We start from the raw sequence: 27,966 nt of genomic DNA, 5'->3' as shown, positions 1-27,966 counted from the left end.
AAACAATCTACTAGAAAATACAGTTGGGATACAAGGACAGTAATAGACCCTCCAAGCCTAATCTACCCAGTGCACCTAAGCCCTCCAAGCTTCTTGCTCCAACGAGGTTGCGCCGAACCTTTTTCTTTTCTAGCTTCCCGGATTCCGCTACTAGACCGTAGCATCAACCAATGAAGATTGGTTCCTTCCTAACTGCTTCCCAGAAATCCAAACAACTGTCTCACAGTGATAATGATGGTGAGAACCAGGTTTGGTATAATGCCTCTCAAGGATTTGACAATGGAGAGGAAGAGAGTAGAGGAATTTGAAGAGAATCTAAGGTATAGATTGTTGGTGAAACAATCTTGTTTTTCTTTAGGGTTTCTCTCTCAAAATTCTCTCTGGAAGCTCTCTTTCAATCATGGGTAAAGGGGTATTTATACTGGAGTGGGAGAGGAATGTGAAACGTCAGGTTTTACAAAACAGGGGTGGCTCGCGGCTTGACCTCGCGGCTTGACTAAGTCGCGATATCCAGTCGCGAGTTAACCGTATGGCCAGTTGTCCTGTTTTGTCCTGTAGTGCTCCAGCTAGCATGACTGTTCATCTTCCAGCATGCTTGGCACGTGTGCTGCTTCTGGCGGCTTGCAGCCGCGAGTCACCCGCTAGTCCCAGTCGCGAGTCTCTGTTTTCTTGCACACTCTTGAGCAATCTTCACTCTATCTCACTCACTACCCTTACAACAAACCCACCTAAATACAGGGTTACTAAATGCTGAATTACGAGCAAATTTGGCATGGAATAAAGCCAATTAGATGGTTGAATAAATTCAACCTTACAAGCTAAAAATCAAAACCGTTCAAAAGAAAACAAGTGAGTGGGTTTACACATATTCACATTCGCAATAAAAGACATAATGGAGAGAGAGGAAGGCAATTTTTTCCCTCCCAGTTACATATAGGCAAATGCACGAGATACATATACTCCACATACAGCCATTTAACTCCCTTTCCACACTTAATTCCTTTATAACTTGCATTTATTCAGCTTCTCACATCTATTCATTTATTTCTTACATAATTTGAATCATAAACACTAAATAATCTTGAATATGTCATATACGTTGATGAGTACAATGTATGTAAACCTCTGAACTAATAATCCACTTCAAGTTTGTTTCTAAACAGAATGGCAGCAACCAATGCTTCCTTATTGGGGAAGAAAATTCCAAAACACACACCATTTTAAGAAATGAAGGCATAAAATCCCTCAAGTTATGGTTTCATTGAGTACTTTATCAGGCCAGAAATATGAGTGTTCATAATGTAGTCTCCCCAGTCAATACATTTTGGATCAAAGTCAAACAAATGCATATCGGCTTCACTCTCTCTTGCTGCCACTCGTAGCTTTTCAGTGTTGGAATCATCAAAACTGTATTGAATTAAAAAGCTATTATCTGTTGACACATTGATAATACGACTGAAAAATTAAGCATTAAAATAAATAATACCCACCTTCCTGTAAAGAATACATATGGTTTGTAGAGTTCAACCAATCGCATACCCACTTCTACATTCCTCTTACTATCAATGTACATGTCCCGATAGTACTGCTGGCAAAGCACTTCATTTGCTAACTATAATACCTTTAAAGAATAAAGTCAGAAAATAAAAATAATGATATTATAGCATAGAGAATATGTAAGTGTGTTGAGAGAGAGAGAGAGAGAGAGAGAGAGAGAGGTTTGTGTTATTTATTTATTTGATATTTTATTGTGTATTTTAGTGGTAGGGTCTGGGTTAAATATATATATATATATTTTTTTTTTTTTTTATTGTAAATGGAACTATATATTATTGTATTAGACATTTATTATGATGGTATTTGTATATGAAATTATATATTTTAATTTTTAAAGAAAATACAATATAGAAGATTTTAATGGAGGGTTCAAATTTAGAATAGAATTTAAATTTGATTAAAAATATAGAGTAGAATAATGTGTACAATTGTGAGACATCTAAAGCTATATTACAAGGTCAACCAAATGCCAAACAACTTCAAGTTTATATATACAAGAAACAAGGCTTGACCACATTTTTCTTGCGAAAATTAAACATTATATATATATATATATGCGTGCTTGCACACACAACACATATCTTCCTTGACGTTCCAAGTTACCATGGCGAGCCCCATTAATCAAATATGATAGGCACAGTATAATGTTCTCAATTTTTCTATTAAATCTAAAAACAAGTGATAAAGATGTACACCAAGTTTGGATTGAGAGAGACAAGAGTAGACTATTGTGGAATGGAGAAATGATTTGAGAGGATTTGGAGAGGTTCTCAAACCCTTTTTTTAATCCCTTCAATTTGTGAGAATTTGAAGGGGGAAGCGATTCAAGTTTAATTAATTTTATATACTTCCTATTTTGTCCTTAATATTTCTTAAGTATATAGTTAAATAAATGAATGATATAATTACTAATTTCTCTATGTATTTTCCTTTCCTTTCCTTCCAACTCTACAATATAATTAGAGGATCAACAACATCAAATCTCCTGTCCTCTCTTTTAATTTTTAAAACATGCAAGTAAGGGAAAAAATATCTACTCCCCCTTTTCACTCTCCTCCACTCCTCCTTTCAAATTTCAGCAGAGTACAAAGAATTAATTTCGGTGCCTATAAAAATAGGCACCTATCTTAGTGTTTTAGACTTATTTTCCCCATGAATTTGAAAATGAGAAACTATTACTAAATATGGGAACCAAATTAACATGCCTTACACTTTCATATTTCATGTATATAATCTTGGTTACTAAGTAAAAAACAAACCTTCAACGGTAGTTTATATCGAATAGCCATATATGCATGAAATCGAGCCATACTACTAAACACTATCAACTTCCCGACTTTGATTGATTTCCCATTTTTACCAATTCACGGATTTCCAGTGAAGTACCGGAAGAGGAATTCTTTAAGAGTATATAATCTCATTGGATTTCTCAATGAAGAACCATCATGGAAGATGATCTGAGAAGACTTATTTGCATGAGCCACCATGGCCACAATCATAGAATTTACCACCATGTCTGCTGGTATCTGCATGACTTTCAAATTTTCATATTGAATATATACTTAATGAAAAGAGTAAATGTACAAACACAACCATAGAAGCAAGAGCAATAGATGTGCGTCTACATGTGCTTAATTGCATAAAGAATGAAGAATGAGTTTAACTCACTATATCTAAGATTGACTTAGGATGGGCTGTAAAGAATTCCAAGTTTTCTTTAGCGTAGGCAGAAATTACTCCATCAATGGTTCTGTAACAAGAAAATTAAGTGTAACAAGACATGAATCACTCACGAAAAGAAAAAGACAAAAGAAAAAAAAATCAATTTAATGTTATTTTCTTGAACCTCAATTACCCAAAATTCTGAGCTTCTATAATTTCATGACAAACTATGATTACCTTGTGCATTCAATCCAACCTGAAAATGGTTATTTGTATGTATTGGTTACCACGGTGGGTCGTATGATGACTAGAGGCAGATTCTGATTAAATTGTCCTAAAGGCATTTCTCCCGTTGCCTTCGTATATGTGTAGGTGTTTGACCATCCATATAGTTTTGCCCTAACAATTAATAAAAATAAATAAATATAATTAAAAAGAGGGATCAAATAATTAATTTGCTAGAGAATGGCTTCATTATTATTCACAAAATTTGAGCAAGGGTAAAACTTAGATATAGCACCTTAAATATTATTCCTTAAATAGGTTTACCCTTATTAAATTTCTACCATCTTTCTAATTAATTATGAGAAAACATTAGGTCTGGGCGTGGCGTAAAACTAGTGTTTTACGCCACGCCAATGAGACCTCTCCATGTCAAAAAAAAGCTCCACACAGCAAAAAAATAAAAGAGTCTCCCACAAAAAACCTTCACGCACGAACACAGCTTCCTTCACAACCTCCTTCACACCGAACCTCCACAACCTGCTCACACACTCGCCAGTTCACACCATTTGCTTTGCTTCCTCTCTTCCTTCATGCCGAACCTCCACCACCGCCACACAGATTGCCGGTTCACGCCATTCCTCTGCTTCCTCTCTTCCTTCATGCTGAACCTCCACCACCGCCACACAGATCGTCGGAGCAGAATGATTTCGAAGAAGAAGAGTTCGCCGGAGCTTGGAAACAAACCGGAGCTGCCGTGAGCCACGATCCAAATGTTTGTTTTTCATGATTTTCCCTTTTCCCCAATTTGGATTTCAAATTGGGTGTTCGGATTTTTTGTTTGCTTCATCAGAAAGTTTCAAATTTTGAGCATTTCCTTTTTGATGAGAACGGAGGGTGAGTGTTTGTTCATATCATGTATTGTTCTAATGAAAGATGATGTGTTGGGTTTTAATATGATCTGGGGTTTGTTTGGTTTTTGAATTAGGGATGTTTGATTGATTTGATTAAGTTAGATGGACTGTTAGATAAATTGGCTTTAGATGTACAATGTGATGGGATTGAGTTTGGAAATGATAATTGAATACTGAATTGGAACTTGCTGTGAAGAAGTTGACAATTGCGTTGAAAGTTTCAAAATTTGTTTTACTTTTTCACAAGTGGGTTTTTGTTGGGTTGCTACAGCTGTATTGTGCTTATAAGATTGATATTGTGTTTTTTCTGATTTCTTTTGTTGTGGTTTGAACTGGGTAAATTTTGGTTTTTGAAGTTTATGTTGGGTTGCTGGAGTATTTTTTTGTATGTATATGTATATGTGTATGTGGGTTTTACTTGATGCAATATTGATATGTGTATGTTGGGTTGCTGGAGCTTTTGTATCTGTCATGGCAAAGGCATGCTCTCTCTATCTTTTCTTCACTTACCAATGAATGGAAATTATAGTGTTTTATTAATGGGAACTTTTATATGAATGCTAGCACCAAAATTCATAGCCTGTTAATGTAGTCAAATTTAAAACTGTCCACTAAAAAAAATGTTCTGCAGATACAGAGCATTGTTTTCTCTTTATAAAAATGAAATGTAATAGTTGATTTGATACCTAGGAGAGTTGATACCTAAAAGGTTGTCATTTATTTTAATGAAGGTCTGGTGAGTACATGTCTGGGTGGTGCCCTTGTTGGAGCACTACTCAGTGGTTGGATTGCTGATGGGGTTGGTTGACGTAGAGATTTTCAGTTGTGTGCTTTTCCTATGATTGTTGGTGCTTCTATGAGGTATGCTTGCACCATAATTATCATTGCATTTGAGTGCTTACTGGGTCTTTGTGTTGCAATTGGTTTGGTCTCTTTTAGTTTATAATAGACTAATAGTTGTCTTAGATTCTTGATATTTTCTGATATTGTAAGGGTAAAGTTACTTTCTAAAATAAAGGGGCTTACTGTTACATAGAAAAATTTTGCTTCTTACTAGGTGCCTTTCCAACAAGTTTACTTACTGTGGTTATTGAATTCTCCACTGTCAACTTTAGCCTTTGGGACACAGCTGGTGTCATTTATTTGATAGCTACTAAAATATTTTTAGTTTCAAATATAATTTACTCCTACTTGTAATGTCAATTTTCTCCTACTTGTAATGCCAATTTTCTCTTACTTGTAATGTCAATTTGCTCTCTATATGTATCAAAGTGCAAATAAGGATGTACTTGGAGCTGTTTTATGTAATAAAGTTTATTGAGTGGTACTATATGTACCAATGTACCAATGTACTTGTATTGTAATAGCACAAGTTTGCCAAATTGGGCAAGTTTAGTATTGTAATAGCACAAATTTTAAATTTATTCTTAATTGTTGCTTATGAATTTTTCTTCTCTTTTGTTTTTTATAGGTCATATTAAAATATAAAATTACTTGAATTGAAAATATGAGTGCGAACAACAAAGAACCCGAAACAATCTCACTTTGTGATATGGTGGATGACTTAGTACATGATGAGTTAGAAATAAACGAGGATCAAAATAATGTAGACTTGTCATTGGATGATTCAAATCAACCTTTTGCATGCAATAGGCATTCAGAACCATATCTTAATATGGTATTTGAAAACTTAGAGGTTGCTCGTGCATATTATAATGCATATGCAAGGCGAAAGGGTTTTAGTATACGGGTAAATCATACTCGAAAAAATAAAGATAAAATAAGGGTTGGAATTGAATATGTTTGTTCGAAGGAAGGATTTCGTCGTCAATGTAATCAAGACAAGGAAAGAATAGGTCCAGAGCGTGCAGAAACAAGAGTGGGATGCAATGCAATGATAGGTTTAAAGAAGGTTGATGATACATGGATTGTATGTAAGTTTGTGGAGGGTCATAATCATGAGCTTCTTACCCCTAAGAGTACAAGTTTGCTTCATGGGCATAGAGTGATAACAAGTGCCCAAAAGAATCTTATAGATTCACTCAATGAGTCAGGTATAGCCCTAAGCAAGATAATGTCTGTGTTAAGTAAAGAATCTGGTGGTGATTATAATGTTGGATGTATTCTAGTTGATATTCAAAATTTTTTGGGTAGTAAAAGAAGAAAGTTGCTTCAAGATGGAGATGCTCAGGGAATGTACAAATATTTTATTGAGAATCAATGTAAAAATCCAGGTTTTGTTTATGCAATTGAAGTTGATGAATATGGGTGCATGGGTAATTGCTTTTGGGCAAATGCTAGGTCAAGAATGGCATACCAATATTTTGGAGATGTTGTTACCTTTGACGCTACATACCAACCAAATCGTTATAAGATACCTTTTGTTCCTTTCACAGGGGTTAACCACCATCATCAATCTGTGATGTTTGGATGTGCTTTGCTTGTCAATGAAACAGCAAAATCTTATACATGGTTGTTGAAGACTTGACTTAATGCAATGCCTGGAAATCCTCCTTCTACAATTATAACAGACGATAACAAGGCTATGGCTAAGGCAATTGCAGATGTATTGCCAAATGCAACTCATAGATTGTGTATGTGGCATCTTTTACAGAAAGTTCCAGAACAGTTGTCCCATGTATATAATAAATATCCACATTTTCAGGAAGAATTTTACCATTGCATCCATGATACAATTACTATTGAAGAGTTTGAGTTAGAATGGAGTAAGATTATAGAGAAATATGAATTGGGGGATAATGATTGGTTGGGGAATCTTTATATGCTGCCTTGAAGATGGGTTCCAGCTTACTTACGAAGCTCATTTTGTGCCGAGATGTCTACAACTCAAAGGAGTGAAAGCATGGATAAATTTTTTAAAGATTATGTTTGAAAGTTCAAAAACGTGTACAAAAACACTTTTGAACGTTTAGACCCCCAAAAAACCAATTTAATCAACACACGCAATATGTTAAACAATAGTGTGCGGAAACTTAACATATGCTATAACATGGTATTGATTAAACAACTATCTAAGCCACAACAAAATAAACCACAGCAGATAATGTAAAGGCAGAGATAGAGAGGAAGGAAGATGCAAACACAGCGATAACACCAGATATGTTATCGAAGAGGAAACCGAAGACCTCGGCGAAAAACCTCTCCGCCGCCCTCCAAGCGGTAATCAATCCACTAGAAAATACAGTTGGGATACAAGGACAGCAATAGACCCTCCAAGCCTAATCTACCCAATGCACCTAAGCCCTCCAAGCTTCTTGCTCCAACGAGGTTGCGCCGAACCTTTTTCTTTTCTAGCTTTCCGGATTCCGCTACTACACCGTAGCATCAACCAATGAATATTGGCTCCTTCCTAACTGCTTCCCAGAACTCCAAACGTCTGTCTCACAGAGATGATAATGGTGAGAACCAGGTTTGGTATAATGGCCTCTCAAGGATTTGACAATGGAGAGGAAGAGAGTGAGGGATTTTGATGAGACTCTAAGGTAGAGATTGTGGGTGAAACAATCTGGTTTTTCTTTAGGGTTTCTCTCTCAAAATTCTCTCTGGAAGCTCTCTTTCAAACGTGGGTTAAAAGGGTATTTATACTCAAGAGGAGTGGAATGCGAAACGTCAGGTTTTACCAAAACAGGGGTGGCTCGCGGCTTGACCTCGCGGCTTGACTAAGTCGCGAGTTCCAGTCGCGAGTTAACCGTATGGCCAGTTGTCCTGTTTTGTCCTGTAGTGCTCCAGCTAGCATGACTGTTCATCTTCCAGCATGCTTGGCACGTGTGCATCTTCTGGCGGGTTGAAGCCGCGAGACCAGTCGCGAGTCCCAGCCGCGACACTCTGTTTTCTTGCACACTCTTGAGCAATCTTCACACTATCTCACTCACTACCCTTACAACAAACCCACCTAAATACAGGGTTACTAAATGCTGAATTACAAGCAAATTTGGCACGGAATAAAGCCAATTAGATGGTTGAATAAATTCAACCTTACAATCTCCCCCTTTGGCTATTCCGTGACAAAACCCTAAAACAGACTCTAGACTTAACATGTGAGTTGGGAACAGTTGATCAAAACTCACTCACACCTAATTCTAGAAGCTGTGAAGCACTTGAATCATATGAACATAAACTCCTGAAACACAACAATACACCATGATCATTGTAAGCAGAAAATTATAAATGCATATGAAACAGGCAATATGAGATCAAGCATAAGATGGAGTTAATAAACAAACCATGGCTTGATCAACCAGGTGAACACCACTAGGTAGTGATCACAGTGTTCATTCACACTTGGAATGAACACAAGGACATACAAGTTAACAAGCACAAGGCAAGACACTTGTATGTACAACACTCAACCAATGCATAGCACACAAGGCATATGCATCTAGGAACAATCCTACAAGGGCACAAGAGTGACAGTACATAAACCACAATGCAGAACATTTGGATTTAAAATACTGATTTCACATAGCATAAAGGCTGCACTTAAGCATGGTACATACCACAAGGCCTACAAATATATGCATAAAACATAAACCCTCAAAGCTTACAAAAGCATATGGGTACAAACACAACAAGTACCTGAATAACATCAACAACATATATTAAAGATTAAACCAAAAGTATATGAAATGAGTTATGAACAGTTATACACCAAAACACAGTGTATTAAAACCATAAAAACCATAAAAACACTAATTACTCCCCCTCAACAAATTACTCCCCCTCAAGAGCTGCTTTTCTGCTTCAATTATCAATGAACTTTCTCCCCCTTTTTGACATGGAATGGCCAAAGGGTCACTGGTCATGCTGAGTTGTGAAGCTGTCAAGTGTAGCAGCCAAGACATCAATCTGGTCTTGCATGGCTCTCATTCTGTCAGAATGCTCAGTCTGGACTGCCCTGATCCCATCAAGCCTTTCCAGAATGATCTGGAAAGCATCTGGAGGTGCATCTGCAGAAGTTGAAGCTCTGGACCTCTTGCCACTCCTCCTTGGTGTTGAGGTGGATGCATGCCCTGCTGCCTCAGCATCAGTCTCCATTGGGACTTCCTCTCCTTCATCACCTTCATCTTCTTCTCCTGGAAGCCTAACACTGATCCTTTTGCAGGTAAGTTTGTTGATTGCAGAGGGTGTAGACATGTGACTGATGTCTTGAGGAATTTGAACACCCTTCCTTCGAAATATCCTCATTGGGATCTTGAGATGCTTGAGATGAAAGACGAGTCCTTTTAGCAACTGGGGTTGCTGGTTCGTCAGAAACAATGTCTTTACCCCTGGAAGATCGACGAGACATCTGCAAGAGAACAGGCCAACAGAAAAGAACCAAGCAACAATACCCCACAAAAGATTGTCAACAAGAGTCAGTATAAACAATATTGCAATATAAACACCCAGACTGAATAAAGTGCAGACCCAACCAATCCTTCCAACAAAAGATACACAAACTAATACGTGCATCAAACTTGGTGAAAGTGCACCAAGACAAAGAAAGACATCACAAATGTCATTGAGACACATTAACATGACCATGATATGCAATAAGAAACAGAACATGAACAATTAGAACAGATAACATAAATCACTCCATCAGAGTCATGAACATGGGAAAATATTTCAATCATGAAGAAACCAAACATCCACACAGGAGCACGTGTTTGAGAGACAAACAGTAAGTTAACATGTCAACCCAGAAACCAAAACCAAACACCAACATCAATAATCAGGCAAATGTAATGAGTAAGTCACATAGACACCAAACCCATTTCAGAACAGATTCGCAGATTCAATAAAAAGCAAATAATCAGAACAACAAAAAAATAGTGATTGCACAGCATGAAAACAGGTGAGAACAAAGTCAAACAAGACACTCCATACCCATTACACATAGAGATAAGTAAAACGAATGCAATACCAGTCCAAACAGCAACAGAAATATGCAGGAAACAGAAAATGAGATAGAGAAGACAAAACCCATACCTTTTCTTGATGATTTGGAGAAGAAATGAAGCACCAAAGGGTTTTGAAAAATGGATTCACGAAGAGTTTTGGGAGGAAACAACAGTTTTAAAAGGGAATGAACAGTTACAAAAGTTCGAGGGAAAACTGAAAGAGGTTTAAAAACTGCTCCTGTTTCTGCAAAACACGCGATTTTCGCGACTGGTTTAAGTCGCCACACAGTCGCCAGATCAAGCCGCCAAAACAGTCAAGAGGAAAATTTTGAAAAATTTTTCTAAGTGTTTTTCGCGACTGGAAGGTCTACCCGCGATAGAGTCGCGAGCTGAGCCGCGAAAATCTCTGAGTGAATCTCGCGACTGGACCTTCCACTCGCGAACAAGTCGCCAAAACTGACCAGCGAAGATGCGACTGAGGATCGCGACTTGACACACCCGCGACTGAGCCGCCAAAACAGGGCAAAACTGTATTTTTGAAATTTTTCAGATTTTTCAGCAAAACACTTTCCAAAAACACCTAAAACACTCAAAAATCTTTCTGTGCCTGAATTAACAAAGATTGAGCATGTGAAAACACATTTTATCAAGTACAATCACACAAATGAATATGGCATTTATCAAACATAAACTTGTGTGTTGTGTGTGGATAACAACAATGAAATAGTCCTTTGTCTAATGTGAAGCTTCAATGATCAATTCAACCAAGGCATACACAATTAGCACTAGATCATGTGACCAATCTCAATTATAGAAATATGAATATATGACTTCCCACACAACTTGATAACATAACTTGGAGTCTTTCATTTGACTCCACTTTCAGCCATAACATTTGATCTTTTGAGGCAATCATCTCTCATTGTGAGAGGGATAAACAATACTTTTCTTTGAAGAACAGGCCTTTGGCCTTTTTGAAAAAGAATTTTACTTTTGATATGAGGTCGCTTACCCTTTTTCCTAGTCAAATACTAGAATGTGCGACAGGCTTTTGCAGCTCAATATCTCTTTTCATTTGGAGATTTACAATTAGTGAGCTCTTTTTAGCAAAAAAATAAAAAATGGGAAGAGATATAGACACAAGTCTATGCATGTTTCAAGATCAACATAACCATTCACTAATCATTCATGACAAGTTTGAAGATCTATTTACAACAATCACATAGATTTCAAGATTTTTCCCAAAGTGATATGGGTGCATGAAAACAAGCAATGCTCGAAAATGCACAAAGCCATTTGCACAAAGGTACAAGGCAAAACGAGTTTTTTAAGACAAAACCCAACAAAGTCAATCAAGCTTTTTGATTTTCAAATTTTTTATGTAATTTTTTGAATTTTTTGACTCAAGAAACAAAAAGATTGATAAATCACATTTAAGAAATATTTACAAACAAACAACCAAGATCAAAAACAACAAGCATACCAAACAAACATAGTCACAAAGCATAGGAAGTATTAATGCATGGACATGTTGTAATGCTTATGCATGAGTACCCCTTTTCACCCACACGACACTTGCGTTTGGGGTGATTTCCTTAGAGGATTGGGTACGGGAGTTAGGGCTTTCAAACCTTCGTGAGAAGCTTTCCAAGCAGTTGGTGAATGCACCAATCATCTTCATCACGTTCATCATTCCGGGATCTCCGTTTTGCTCTCTAGGTTGATCCCCTGCCCACGTTCTCCTATCAACTCTTGGTCCTCCTGACCTTTGAGGAGTAGCACTGTTCTTTGCTCTCAGCTTTTGGCAATTTGGTCGAGTGTGCCCTTGAAGTCCACAGTAATGGCACACATACATTCCTCTAGGACCTCTTTGTGGTCGAGGACGTGACTTGGCACGAGACTCAGACCTGCCCACATACTGATTATGATGATTCAGCATCCGGTGGTCCACCACATTCTTCTTCTCCTCCACCTCGAGGTTCACACTAGTAGAGTCCGCTACAACTGAATCTTTGGATTTCACAAACTTCACTTCTTTAGTGACATTTCCAGTTGAGCTACTTCCTCCGGTATATCCCAGTCCGGATTTGTCTGAGAAGCTCTTTTGAGATGATATAACATCATCAAGCTTCTTGGTGGTGACCCTCTCTATTTTTGCATTTGCTTGAACAACCTCATTCTCAAGGAATCTCACTTTAGTGTAGGCTTCGGACAGCTCACCATTAAGAGTTTCAATCTCGCATTTGGCCTCCCTATACCGGATTAGGAGACTTTTGTAGTCCTCCTCAGCCTTCTTCATCTTTCTCACAGCAGCCTTGGCCACCCTTGTGTATTCACCAGATTTCTCCAAAAGTGAGTTGTAATTTTCTTGAAGAGTAGCTGTGCTTTCTTCTTCTTCAGCTTCCGATTCTTCAACAATTCCTAGTGAGTCATCCTCACTATGTTCTCCAAGGTCTTGAACAAGCAAATTCAATTCATCCGAAGACTCAACATGAGCAATAGTCATGAAAGCTGAGTAGTTCCCTTCTCCATCACAGCTCTCTTCAGATTCTGAGTCGGATGAGTCTGAATCACTCAAGGTCGTGGCATACACCTTGCCTTTTGATTTCAAATAGTTAGGACATTCCCTCTTGAAGTGTCCATGCCCGTTGCATTCAAAACAAGTAACACCTTGTGTGGATTGGGATTCTTTTCCATCTTTCCTTTGGAAATCCCTCTTCTCCCTTCCAGAATTTTGGAATTTTCTCTTATCATCAAATTTTCCATTGTTTTTGAATTTCAAAAACTTCTTGAAATTTTTAACAAGATAGGCTACATCCTTGTCCACCATATCTTCTCCTGAAGTGCCTTGATCTTCCACCTTCTCATTAGTGGTCTTTAGAGCAAGGGATTTACTCTTCCGTTGATTTGGCAGAGTCATCTCATAGGTTTGTAAAGAACCAACCAGCTCCTGAACCTTGATATCGTCAAGATCCTTGCTCTCTTCAATGGCTGTTACTTTGGCACGGAAGCTTTCCGGCAATGATCGGAGGATCTTCCTGACAATCTTAGAGTCCTCCATCTTCTCCCCCAAGTTAAACTTACTGACAACCACTTCATTTAACTTCCCATAGAACGAGTCGAAAGACTCATCCTCACTCATCTTGAGCTCCTCAAACCGAGTGGTCAGCATTTGTAACTTGGTATCTTTCACCTTCTTCGTGCCTTCATAAGTTGTTTCCAGAATCTCCCATGCAACTTTGGCAATGGTAATGTGAGAAATCCTGTGAAATTCATCTGGAGACACACCACAGAAGATAGCATTTAGTGCTTTACTGTTAGCATTAGATGCAGCAAGAGCTGCCTTATCCCATGTGGATTTGGCTGCCTCAGGTTTGGTCCAACCCATCTCAACAGCATCCCACACGGATTCATCAATAGAGCATAGAAAAGCTCTCATACGAACCTTCCAAAACGCATAATTACTTCCATCAAAATATGGAGGTGCATTAAGGGATTGAGACCTATCCATCTCAAAAAGGGAGTCAAGGATCACACAATGGTAATGAAACCAAATAACTGTGTACCCGCTCTGATACCAATTGAAAGTTCAAAAACGTGTACAAAAACACTTTTGAACGTTTAGACCCCCAAAAAACCAATTTAATCAACACACGCAATATGTTAAACAATAGTGTGCGGAAACTTAACATATGCTATAACATGGTATTGATTAAACAACTATCTAAGCCACAACAAAATAAACCACAGCAGATAATGTAAAGGCAGAGATAGAGAGGAAGGAAGATGCAAACACAGCGATAACACCAGATATGTTATCGAAGAGGAAACCGAAGACCTCGGCGAAAAACCTCTCCGCCGCCCTCCAAGCGGTAATCAATCCACTAGAAAATACAGTTGGGATACAAGGACAGCAATAGACCCTCCAAGCCTAATCTACCCAATGCACCTAAGCCCTCCAAGCTTCTTGCTCCAACGAGGTTGCGCCGAACCTTTTTCTTTTCTAGCTTTCCGGATTCCGCTACTACACCGTAGCATCAACCAATGAATATTGGCTCCTTCCTAACTGCTTCCCAGAACTCCAAACGTCTGTCTCACAGAGATGATAATGGTGAGAACCAGGTTTGGTATAATGGCCTCTCAAGGATTTGACAATGGAGAGGAAGAGAGTGAGGGATTTTGATGAGACTCTAAGGTAGAGATTGTGGGTGAAACAATCTGGTTTTTCTTTAGGGTTTCTCTCTCAAAATTCTCTCTGGAAGCTCTCTTTCAAACGTGGGTTAAAAGGGTATTTATACTCAAGAGGAGTGGAATGCGAAACGTCAGGTTTTACCAAAACAGGGGTGGCTCGCGGCTTGACCTCGCGGCTTGACTAAGTCGCGAGTTCCAGTCGCGAGTTAACCGTATGGCCAGTTGTCCTGTTTTGTCCTGTAGTGCTCCAGCTAGCATGACTGTTCATCTTCCAGCATGCTTGGCACGTGTGCATCTTCTGGCGGGTTGAAGCCGCGAGACCAGTCGCGAGTCCCAGCCGCGACACTCTGTTTTCTTGCACACTCTTGAGCAATCTTCACACTATCTCACTCACTACCCTTACAACAAACCCACCTAAATACAGGGTTACTAAATGCTGAATTACAAGCAAATTTGGCACGGAATAAAGCCAATTAGATGGTTGAATAAATTCAACCTTACAATGTTCGTTCGAGCACAACGATAAGTGATTTTGTATATTAATATGAGGTAGCTTTGAATGCACGTTATCTTAAAGAGAAAGAACAAGATGTAAAGACAAAAAATTCAGTGCCACTTTTGAAAACATGTTATAAGCTGGAAGTAGAGGCAGCAAAAGTTTATACAAGAAAGATGTTTATGAAATTTCAAGAAGAGTTATTTTGTTGTAAAAAATACAAGGCATCCAAATATCATGAAGAAGGAGTGAAGAAGATATACAAGGTGGTAGCTCATGGGAGAGAAAGTCCATTTTATGAAGTGTCTCTTGATATTGTTGAGACAAAAGCTATTTGTACATGCCATTTGTTTGAGTTTGTTGGTATTATTTGTAGGCATATCCTAGCTGTTTTTGTGAAGAAATCTATTGTGAAATTTTAAAATACTTGTAAGTGTACGAACTGTACTGAAGTATAGTTGGACAAGAACGAGGTCGAACCCACGGGACTTGAATAAACGTAGGAAAATTAATTAAACCTTAACCAAATTAATCCTAATCTAGTTTAAATAAAAATTGGTCGGTTACAATAAAATAAACTAAGCAAATAATAAAATTAAGCAAATAGTTAAACTAAGCAAAATATATAAAGCAATGAAAAGATGTAAACAATCAAGGGAAAGGAATTAAGGTTTTGGAATCCGCCTTATAAGTCATATTAGTATATATTTATGATCATTAATTTTTCCCAACTCACTACATGATAATCTAGAAATCAATCTTGCTATCATGGAAAATATCATCATTAAAACTTATGTTTAAAAATCTAAAGCATGTTCTTCTTCGCCTCTTAAGTATAAAATCAAATCATCAATTGTATCCGTAGCCAAACAAATCACAAGATATATCCAATTCTAAAAATCAAATCATAAATTGTATCCATTGACAGACAAATCACAAGCGATATTCAATTTTATAATCAAGAATTAATAAACCAAGCATTCCATTTATTAAGACAAATCCTAAATCATGAGAAAAACATGATTAAACTCATATCTAGAATCCCATCTTAGTCAATTGATAAGAAGTAAAAACAATTTAAATCATTAAAGAACAATTATTGTGGGAAAAATCAAATCACATAAATATTAGTAATAATCCTTAACAAGGTTTCATCCTCAACCCTAATTATAAATTTAGCTACTCATAGTAATTGAACTAAAACACAAAAGTAAAATACTAAATATTAAACTAGACAAATAAAATAAAACTAACTGTCATGGAAGAAAACCAAAGAAGTAGCTGCACTCTCTATGTACAGCTCTCAGCCCTAGCACTAGCCTCCGCCTCCTTGAATTTTGCCCTAAAGAGCCTTTAAATAGGTCAAGGAATCCTATTACAAGTTGAATTCCCGTTTGGAGAAAATCCCAGATTTTTAGGCTTCACTTAACCGACTATTTTGGCCCACTTAACTTCAGAATTCAGACTTTTGCTAAACTACAAAGTTGTAGCCCTTTAAGTTAACGTTCCAGCCCAACTTGAATCATCTTAATTAGACATCTGAGCCGAAAGTTAGGCCAAAAATACTAACTGATATGCAGGCTGGAATCCTAATCCGAATTGGGCTTGGATTTGGTGCAAATTTCCTTTGATTCCTTACTCCAATTAGACTTAAATTTAATTGGGTTGGTCTTTTCTTGAATTCATGCCTGGCTGGATGTAAGTTGGCTTGATTCAATTGGCCTAGCCCTACTTTGCATGTAAAGCCCTTGTTACCTGCAACACAAAGATATTATATAATCAGTCACAAAATAACATAATAGTAAGGCTAAATATGTAGATATGTGAGTACTTTATTGTATATATTTCATGCACATCAAAATCACTTGTGCACTTTCTTCCATCACATTATATTTTAGAAAGATGGACAATTAATGCCAAGAAGCACATTGTACATGACATATCTAGTGATGTAGTACAGGTGGAGCCTCAAGTTTCTTCTAGCATGATGAGAAATAGTTTGATGCTTCAATTTTTGGAAGTTTCAAAGGTAGGGTCACAATCAGAGAAGCAATACAAGCATCTTGAACAAACTTTACGAAAAGTTCATGAGGAGCTTCTAGCCATGCAAGATGTTGATGATGTTGATGATTTAAAAAGTCCTGATAATACTACATTAAACAATCAAGTATTATCAAATCTTCCAATTACTTTGCGAGACCCTCCACATGTTCCATCAAAGGGAAGGCCTAAAGCTTTGAGACAAAAGCATCCAAAAGAAAAACAATTGACGAAGAAGAGAAAATGTAGCATTTGCAAAAAAACGGGCCATGTGAGAACCAATTGTCCAACACATAAACATTCTAGGTAATTACATGACCTTGTTGAGTTGTAGTATTAATTTAGGATTTAAATTTTTGGTTTATAAAATTACTTCTTGTAGGGATGTTGCAAATACAAGCTTGACACCACATTGGGAGTCAGTGCATCAACAACAAAGTCAAACTAAGGTTATTTAATTACAATATATTCAGTTTCAAGATAATACATACATTTGCTAATATTTTCAAAAATAAACCTTTACTTTTTTAAATTAGGAGTCTTCAATGGCAAGGTTGAACCCGTTAGTCATAGCAAACACATTGTGCTCTACAAGTTTTGTACAGGTATATGATGTATTTGATTTTTTTACTTAGTATAAACTATTTTGTAATAGATGTTTTTGTTATTTATTCATTTTTTTTATTTGTCAATCATCTGTAGGACTCTTTGCCAAGTGTGACATATCCTTCTACATCATCATCTACTATGCATATATATCCTAACCAGTCATCATTTACGGTATGATCACTTAGCGTTTAATTAGAATATATTGATTTTTTTTTTAACTGTGTTCATTCTAATTTTATTTTTTGTATTTTGTTGTATATTCTTTTATGTAGGATCCATTACAACGATTCCAAGAAAGTTGATGTACAAACAAGTTTTGTGTCCAAGAGAATGGATTGGGAAGCAAATATTTTTTGGTTATATAATGTGTAAATTGTGGTGGATAGACATAGAACCATCTTCTTTTTTTGTATTTCCAACATAGGGTCATCTTTTTTTGTATATTGAACTATGACAGATTTTATTCTAGATGAATGTATTCTCAATTAGAAATTTCCCAAAAGAATTGTGACATTTTATTTTAAGATGTATGGTCAATCATATGATCTTTTATGAACTGAATTGTGACAGGTTTTATTTCAGTTGAATGTAATCTCAATTAGAAACTTTTATAATAAAAAATTGTGATAGGTTTTATTTCAGGTGAACTGTTATAGAAAAAATTGTGACAGGTTTTATTTCAGGTGAATGTATTCTCAATTATAAACTCTTATAAACTCTTATAGAAAAAGTTGTGACAGATATATTATAGAAAAAATTGTGACAGGTTTTATTTCAGGTGATTAGAAACTTTTATAGAAAAAATTGTGACAGGTTTTATTTCAGATGAATGTATTCTCAATTCCACTCTCTTTTATGAAAAAAAAAATTGTGATAGATTTTATTTTAGATGAATATATTCTCAAGTTTCATTTTTGCAGAAAACTTCAAAATTAAAAAATAAATAAATAAATAAATAAAACCACCAAAAAAAAACCTATGCAAGCATGGAGGGTTTTTTTTTTTTTTTTTTTTTTCATTTTTGCTGAAGGAGTTTGACCAATTTTAAAGGCAATAGGTGCATTTTTTTTTTTTTTTTACTTTAATATATTGCTAGAATTTGGGCAACATCAATCCGGGACATACTATTTGCTTCATTTCAAGTAACCTATGTATGCCATTGGCTAATGAAATTCAGCTCAGTTTGCTATTCACTGTAGATGGTAGTGAGAGTTGGTTGACATCACTCACTATTCAGTCCTTTGCCTGATGCATCTTTGTAGATCATTGTATCACTTAGGATCCAACTTGTAAGATATTTGGTTGAATTGGAGAAAACAGAACTCATCAACAATCAAAAGCACAACTACAACGAATTCTAAATCGGTGCCACATTTTATAAGACACGAATTTCGCATATATTACATATTATAGCTTTTAAGTTTGACATGGCAATTGTATAACCATCTTCAAAATATGGTATCTAGCACATATGGACATTACCTTGAAATTAATTTTTTGATAGGAAAAGGACTAAGTAGCTTCATCTTAAAACAATACTCTAGACCAACAGAAGCAAAAACAAAAAGGAAAAGATTCTCAGACACATATACAGCTCCATCAAAAGCATGTGATAAGAAGCTTCCAGTATTTAGTTCCAAAGGTGGTCCACTTCTGTCAATTTCTTCGTTTTCTTTCTCCAAAAAAGCATCTCCATCTTCAATTCCATCCACATTTATCCCTAGTGAGCGCTTTGCTTCTTCAACCATTTCTCCAGCTTCTAATATTTGCCTTTGACATTCTACAACCTAGTGTGCACCACATTGAACACCATTAGCAACAAGAAGCATCTCAATAACTCAAATCAAGGAATCAAACAAAGAGCTGTCAAAGAAAGTAGGTAGTTTGTTAGATTGAAGTTTGCCACATTCCCTACACCTACTTACGGTGCAAGAAGGGACAAATCCCCATGAAACGAAATGTGTGTGTTTATGATGATAGACCAAGATCATATTGTTTCAAAACCATCTACTTACAATCATCTTTTCAGAAGAAATTTCAAAACTGTACCACCTTCACCTCACAACAATTTTAACTACAAAGACAAACTAAAATGAGTTTGGGCTCCATTTCTGGTTTTCTAATTGGTGGAAACACATTTTAAGCCTCACCTGCTGCAAAGTTCATATATAGAAGACAAAGCTAATTTGTTTGCTTCCAAAATAGCAAGCTAGCAAGACTTCCCAAGTAGCATCAAGCATAGATGAACAAACACTAAACAAAATTTTGTTGTGGATACCAATGACTAATAAGTGCCCTTAATCTCCAGCAAACAAATACAAAAGCTCCAGCAACCCAACATACACATATGCATATACATACAAAAAAATACTCCAGCAACCCAACATAAACTTCAAAAACCAAAATTTACCCAGTTCAAACTACAACAAAAGAAATTAGAAAAAGCACAATATCAATCTTATAAGCACAATACAGCTATAGCAACCCAACAAAAACTCACTTGTGAAAAAGTAAAACAAATTTTGAAACTTTCAACACAATTGTCAACTTCTTCACAGCAAGTTCCAATTCAGTATTCAATTATCATTTCCAAACTCAATCCCATCACATTGTACATCTAAAGCCAATTTATCTAACAGTCCATCTAACTTAATCAAATCAATCAAACATCCCTAATTCAAAAACCAAACAAACCCCTGATCATATCAAAACCCAACACAGCATCTTTCATTAGAACAATACAAGATATGAACAAACACTCACCCTCCGTTCTCATCAAAAAGGAAATGCTCAAAATTTGAAACTTTCCGATGAAGCAAACAAAAAATCCGAACACCCAATTCGAAATCCAAATTGGGGAAAAGGGAAAATCATGAAAAACAAACCTTTGGATCGTGGCTCACGGCGGTTCCGATTTGTTTCCAACCTCTGGCGAACTCTTCTTCTTCGAAATCATTCTGCTCCAACAATCTGTGTGGCGGTGGTGGAGGTTCGGCGTGAAGGAAGAGAGGAAGCAGAGGAATGGCGTGAACCGGCAATCTGTGTGGCGGTGGTGGAGGTTCGGTGTGAAGGAAGAGAGGAAGTAGAGCAAATGGCGTGAACCGGCGAGTGTGCGAGCAGGTTGTGGAGGTTCGGCGTGAAGGAGGTTTTTTGTGAGCGTGAAGGAGGTTGTGAAGGAAGCTGTGTGTGTGCGTGAAGGTTTTTTGTGGGAGACTTTTTTTTTTTTTTTGCTGTGTGGAGGTTTTTTTTGACGTGGCAAGGTCTCATTGGCGTGGCGTAAAACACTGGTTTTACGCCACGCCCGGACCTAATGTTTTCTCATTAATTATCTCTGCAAAGGTGTTAAAAACATCTCCTATAGCTAGGTTTTTTTTTTCCCCTGATCAATGAGAAAACCTGATGGATTAACTGGATTCTAATGGTTAGTAAAATTCCTTCAACAGATCAAAGCTTGAATGGATCTAATCTTTCGTAAATTCTTCTTTACATCACCCAAAGACCAGATTACGTACACCTATGAGACCTAAAAGTTTCCTTCATGATAAACGTAACTTTTAATATTATAGTCAGGAAACATAACTTTGTTAGATTCAAGAAAAATATAGTGCTGAACAGGTCATATTATGTTAGATTCTTAAAACCTTTCAATGCCAAAATCCTTCATGGTGGATATGATTGCTTCATTCGTGGCGCCTTGTACTTGTAATCTATCCAAGTATTCCTTCACAAGTTCTTTTTTGGCATTGATATCTAATTTTGAGGTTCCTTTTAGCGTGTCTCCCATGTAAAATGGGCTCTCTAGTATGTTCCCTCCCTTCTCGACGCACGCATAAGCTATAAAACAACAACAATAGTTCATTGATGAAAGCTCATGTTTTACTATATGTAAGGTTCTAAGAAATTAGGAACTAATGTATTAGAACTTCAATTTGTATTATGTTGCCAAACCATGATCAAAACATAGAGTCTAGGTTTAGGCTTGCTCAAAGTATGTTTATTTGTGAAATTGGAATCGAGTGATTACAGAATTTATTGGACTAAATCTACAAGGCTCGATCGATTGAAAATTAGACTCGATCGATCGAACCACGTGCAGATTTATTTTTCTGCAGAGTTCCAATTCAGTCCAAACTCTACTTAAACATATTAGGGTTCAAGTAAAACTCTCCTATATATAAGGGAAACCCTAGAAAGTTTTTTGGAGTTGTTTTTAGAGAGATTAGAGTGCCTCTTGTGCCTATTTTTATTTTTAGGGTTTTGTACCCAAAGGCTCTCTAAAGGTTGTTCATATTTGCGGTTTGTGTAAATCTCTTGTGAGATCTAGAGGAGCTTTCCTTTGCACAAACTTAAGGTTTTCAAGGAGAAGATTTATCTACGCCTTGATGATCAATTCAGTTACTGCCATTGAAGCTTAAAGAAAACACAAGCGGGTGTGCTTGTAGCTGGTGGTGAATCCAAGAAAGAAGGAGTCCTTGGATTAGAAGTTTGCACGTAGTCGTGTCAGTAAGTTCTACTGGTTGGTAGCAATAAGAAGTCGAGCGTGGGGGCTTGTAAGTCTTATTGTATGAACTTCGATTCTTTCAAGATAGTGGATTCAAGTTTACCTTGAGGATAGCTTGGTCAAATCCTCCCCAGGTTTTTACCGGTTTGGTTTCTTGGGTGATCATATCTTATGTTATTTATTTTCCGTTGCTTTGCATGATTTGATATTTTATATTGTGATAACCTAGACTTGTTTAATTGGACTAAGTAACAACTTGGCTAATTACCTAGGTTTAATCAATTGTTTAAGGGGTCTAAAAACTATCAAGTGGTATCAAAGCGGGTTGCTCTTTTGTTTTAGATCTTTTGATCCAAGAGCTGATCCTTGACCCCTGTTGTCATGGATAATTTGAAGTTTTTTTCTGATCATGTGTCTACTCATGCTTCTATTGATTTTATTGATGCCTGTGAAACTCTTCGTAAGGAATTATTGAAATCTATGAAAATTGCTAAGAAATTCAAGGAAGAATTAAAATTGGCTAATCTTGAAAAAGAGAAATTGATTGTTAGATTAGATGAATCTAATAAAAAGAATGAATTTTTGAGAAATCAAATTTCCTCTCAAGATGAGAAGATGAAAAGTTTGGAACAAGAGTTAGTTGAATTTAAAGCTAAAATTGAAAATTTGACTTGTACCAAGTCTGCTGTTGATAATAGAAGTGTTTCTGTTTCTCTTAAGCCTAAAACTGAGAAAGTTTATATCCCTCATTTCAAGAGGAATAATAAAGAAAAGGCTTATTTTGCTAGGTTAGACAAAGGTAAAAATTCTGATGTAGACGCTGAAGTTTCTAAACCTATGTCTAAACCTACTGTTAGAGAGCACAATAAATCTTTTTTTGTGCCTACTTGTCACCTTTGTGGTGTTGTTGGTCATATTAGACCAAATTGTTCTTTGTTGAGGCAAAAACCAAAAATCCAAAAACATTGAAAAATTTTCAAAAAGACAAAAATATTTTATTTTGTGTCTAGTTTTATTTTTCTTGAGGATTACATGAGTTATGATATCTCTCTCTTGATTTAGAACATACTTGACATTGTGGAGAAACTTAAATAGTATGTGTTAAATAGTATGTACTAGTTTGTACATGTACTCATAGGTTAATTAAGAAATTGATATTTCTTGTTTGTGTACCCTCTATAGCTTAGTTAAACACTGTCATGCATTGCATTTGCATTGTTCATTTAGCATAATGTGGGCTTTGTGTTTTTCACATCTTGGATTTATAATCAAGGATTGACCATATTATATTTACATAACAAGTTTATGTACCTTGTTTAGCTTTGATGAGCTTACTTATTATACTTTACTAGTTGAAGCTTTGTAGTACATGTTGTGTGGGAAAGATGTTTATGGTATTGATCATTTTGTTTTGATCTTGAAGTCACATGTTTTTGACTGTCGGACTTGAACCTTTTGAGAAAGGCATAAATAACCATTTCACCACTGTTTACTAGCCAATCATGAACACCTTAGTGCATATCATAAGATTTTGTGCTCGAGAAAGTGTAGCACATGCACAAAAAGAACATAAGGTGTAGCCTCGGTTTAATTGCTTAATACTTAAAATTGGTGTGTACTATCAGGCTTGATGCCAAAATCACATGACTTAAAATTGGTGTGTATATCATGAGGCATAAAATCAAGAAACTTACATGATTGCAAGCTTATGATTTAGGAGATGTGAGAGTTATATGATGTAACTCTTTAGGTGATAGTCTCTTTTAAATTCTTTGTGATGAATTTTGTAGACTTTGTAATTGATTGCTATTCACATATCACCTCACATGTATCTCAAGCTTTTGCTAGTTGCACACACTACACAAGTTACTCTTTGCTAAACTTGGTATATTATATTGTGTGTGATCTTGTTGTGGCCATCCAAGATTACATGTTCCTTGATTTTGATGCAAAATGTGCTTAATGTTTGAGTTTTTGAGGACAATTGGTTGAAAAAACTTGTTTTTGGAAGATCTAGGTTGAATTCAAGTGTTTTTTTTTAAAAAAACTTTTAATCTCATACTCATGCATTTTATTCATAATATATTGTGCTTTGAAGAGTTTCTGCATTAAATTGCTCTGTTTTTCAAAAATTTGATTTTTCCACGCATCATTTACGTTTAGGATTCACATGTATTGCATTGATTTTTTGTATCCATCTTGCAGTTTTGCAGTTATATCTCTCATTGTTTTCACACATAACATGCATACACTTTGCTACATTAGGTACTCAACTTGATCAAAAAATTGATTGATTAATTTTTGAGCTATGTACTTTCTAGTATATGCCCTTTTTTATGTGTGAACTGTAAAAAATATTTTTTTAAGAGATATGATGGATAATCAATGTACAAATATTTTCTCTACTCATGCAACTGTTTATGGGTCACATAGTGCCATATTTGCATTTTATTGAAAGAGAGAATATTTTTCTTCATGTGTATCCTCAACTTAGTTTTTTTTTTTTTAAAACTTGGTTTGTCTTTTTATTTATCCCCAAAATTGTTTTTCCCAAAACTTGTTTTGTTTTTCCTATTTTTATAGGGGGAGAAGCTTGTTTTTTAACCTTTATTGTTCATAGGGGGAGTTGTCTCTATTTCTTATAGAGTTGAATTGTTTTGTGTTCCCTTCTTTCTCTATTTTCTCTTACTCTGTTGCGTATGTTTTCTGTCAACTCTTTGTTTGAGTTGTCTTTGTCAATGCCTGACAAAAAGGGGGAGAGATTTAGATGAAATGTGTGGAAAATACAAGAATGTTCTGTTTAGGGGGAGTTAACTTTGAGTTAACATTGTTTTTGATGTATCAAACTTAGGGGGAGAGTTAGATTGCATATTTGTTGATTTACTGTTTTTGTTTTTCTGTCACACATGCGTTTATGTGTTTGTTGAGTGTTTCAGGAAATATACAGGTTGATTCAGTCATGCTGCTGTCTACACTTGCAACTAATAGATAGTAGTTAGGTTGAATTATTTTTGGGCTATATGTAACTTTGAGCATTTCATGTTTGTGATATGTTTTGTCACGGATTGGCAAAGGGGGAGATTGTAAGGTTCTAAGAAATTATGAAATAATGTATTAGAACTTCAATTTGTATTATGTTGGCAAACCATGATCAAAATATAGAGTCTAGGTTTAGGCTTGCTCAAAGTATGTTTATTTGTGAAATTGGAATCGAGTGATTGCAGAATTTATTGGACTAAATCTACAAGGCTCGATCGATCGAACTACGTGCAGATTTATTTTTCTGCAGAGTTCCAGTTCAGCCCAAACTCTACTTAAACGTATTAGGGTTCAAGTAAAACTCTCATATATATAAGGGAAACCCTAGAACGTTTTTTGGAGTTGTTTTTAGAGAGATTAGAGTGCCTCTTGTGCCTCTTTTTATTTTTAGGGTTTTGTACCCAAAGGCTCTCTAAAGGTTGCTTATATTTGCGGTTTGTGTAAATCTCTTGTGAGATTTAGAGGAGCTTTCCTTTACACAAACTTAGGGTTTTCAAGGAGAAGATTTATCTATGCCTTGATGATCAATTCAGTTGCTGCCATTGAAGTTTAAAGAAAACACAAGCGGGTGTGCTTGTAGCTGGTGGTGAATCCAAGAAAGAAGGAGTCTGTGGATTCGGAGCTTGCACATGGTCGTGTCAGTAAGTTCTACTGGTTGGTAGCAATAAGAAGTCGAGCGTGGGGGCTTGTAAGTCTTATTGTATGAACTTCGATTCTTTCAAGATAGTGGATTCAAGTTTACCTTGAGGATAGCTAGGTCAAATCCTCCCCAGGTTTTTACCGATTTGGTTTCCTAGGTGATCATATCTTGTGTTATTTATTTTCCGCTGCTTTGCATGATTTGATCTTTTATATTGTGATAACCTAGACTTGTTTAATTGGACTAAGTAACAACTTGGCTAATTACCTAGGTTTAATCAATTGTTTAAGAGGTCTAAAAACTAGCACTATATATTCCAATGACGGATAATTTTGCATTGCAGATGAAAAAAAAAAAAAAAAAGGATAATTCTTTTTGCACTAGCAATCATTACTTGACGTTCAAAATAGCTAATTAGTGTATAAAGGCAGAGTTCAAGTCTACACTGACTGGTTGATACATGGAGAAGCACCTTCAATTTAACACAATTCTGCGCAAAGCTCAAAACATGCAAAGCTCCATATGTGTTGATGCCCAATGCAACATCATATCTAAAAGAGGAAAGAAATGAATAGAAAAAGTAAAGACGATTTATATTTTATCGTATGACTCTTTTGTTTACTCACACATTGTTCATTGTTACCTTTCATCAAAGTTCGTTGTAGCAGTAGAATTTAAGACGATGTCTATTTCTTTCCACATCTCTTCTCTCAATGTACAATATTTGATTCCTAAATTCTCGTCACAAATGTCACTAGAGATAGGAGTAACCCTTTCAGAGATAAATTATTCTAGATTTGCATCCAAGTTGTTTCTTAGTAACATAAATAGATCCTTTCCTAGTATCTACAAATAAATGAATATATATGATTGATTAAACGCAAGGCTCTTAGAATAGTACAAAAGTGCATTAAACTTTTATTTGTTTCGCTGAAAAAATTTCTATAAAGATAGTTTGTTTTCTAGATTTTTCAGTGTTTAGTAGCATAAAAAAAATCGGTCAAATGGAAAACCGAAAGCTCAAATATGTGTGAAAACACAAGAGCTGTTTAGATCCCCAAATAAATAAATAAATAAAAGGGCTTAGTTGATTTTACTCTAACTTAAACTAAGTACGGAATAGAGTAAATGCAAGCAGATAAATAATAAAACTACTCTAAGCCACATTCATCAAAACACAGAAATAAAATGAAAGCTAAAAGAGTAGGGAAGAAGAATGCAAACACAAGATAACACACAGATGTGGTATCGAAGAGGAAACCGAAGAACTCAGTGAAAAAACTCTCCGCCGCCCTTCAAACGGTAAATCGATTCACTAGAGAATAAGTTGGAGTACATGAATAACAAAAAACCCTCCAATCCTAGTCTCCCCCATATACTCGAGCCCTCCAAGCTCCTGCTACTAACTGACATAACGAAGTTTTATCTTCTTTAGCTCTCCGGATCACGCAATACGCTCGATTGCATCCGCCTAGCCTCACCGGCTTCTTTAGGCAAATCCCTAAAGCTTCCCAAGCTTCAAAACAATTTCTACACTCTGAAAAGGTGTGAGTTGTGTTTGGGTACAAATCTCCTCTCAAGGTATGACAATGGAAGAGGGAAGGAGAAAAGGCTAGAATGATTCTCACTAAGGATGAGTAGCTCTCTCTCTAAAAGATGGGTGTATATATTGTAAAAAACCTATCTAAGAGTGTATGAATCTTTTGTGAGATTTAGAGGTGTTTGCCTTTATACATACTTAAGGTTATCAAGATCAAGATTAATGTCCGAGAGCTTGGTGATCGCTTCAGTTGTTGCATAAAGAGCTTAAAGAAAACACAAGTATGAGTGCTTGTGGTTGCTATGAATTCAAGAAAGAAGTAATTCGTGAACTCGAAGCTGTAAAGTGGTCATGGTAGTAAGTTTTCTACTTGAGATAGCAATAGGATGTTAGTGGTGTAAGTCATCATTGTAAAACTTCAATTCTTTCATAGTGAATCTGTTTTACCTTGAGGATAGCTAGGTTAAATCCTCCCCAGGTTTTTTACTAGTTTTGTTTTCCTAGGTTATCATATCATTGTGTTCTTTATTTTCTGCATTATTTACTTGATATGATTTACTTGTGTTAACCTAGACTTGAATAATTTATCTAAGTAATCACTTGGTTAAATAACTAGGTTAATCAACTTGTGTTTTAAGGAGTCTAAAAACGT

General features: G+C 36.0%; 1 long non-coding RNA gene and 1 pseudogene across 1 annotated transcript; one reads left to right on the top strand and one right to left on the bottom strand.

The window, feature by feature from the left end:
• Nucleotides 1–2,650: 2,650 nt before the first annotated feature.
• LOC126722006 (fatty acyl-CoA reductase 3-like) lies at nt 2,651–26,491 on the bottom strand (annotated as a pseudogene).
• LOC126722017 (uncharacterized) lies at nt 17,686–18,086 on the top strand. Its single transcript, XR_007653950.1, has 2 exons — nt 17,686–17,765; nt 17,867–18,086. It is a non-coding gene; the product is annotated as an uncharacterized LOC126722017 (long non-coding RNA).
• Nucleotides 26,492–27,966: the final 1,475 nt, after the last annotated feature.

This window comes from Quercus robur, chromosome 1, assembly GCF_932294415.1.
Source record: "Quercus robur chromosome 1, dhQueRobu3.1, whole genome shotgun sequence".
Classification (NCBI taxonomy): Eukaryota; Viridiplantae; Streptophyta; class Magnoliopsida; order Fagales; family Fagaceae; genus Quercus; species Quercus robur.
Note: the sequence above shows the minus strand (reverse complement) of the source record. Positions and strands in the feature narration are given on the sequence as shown.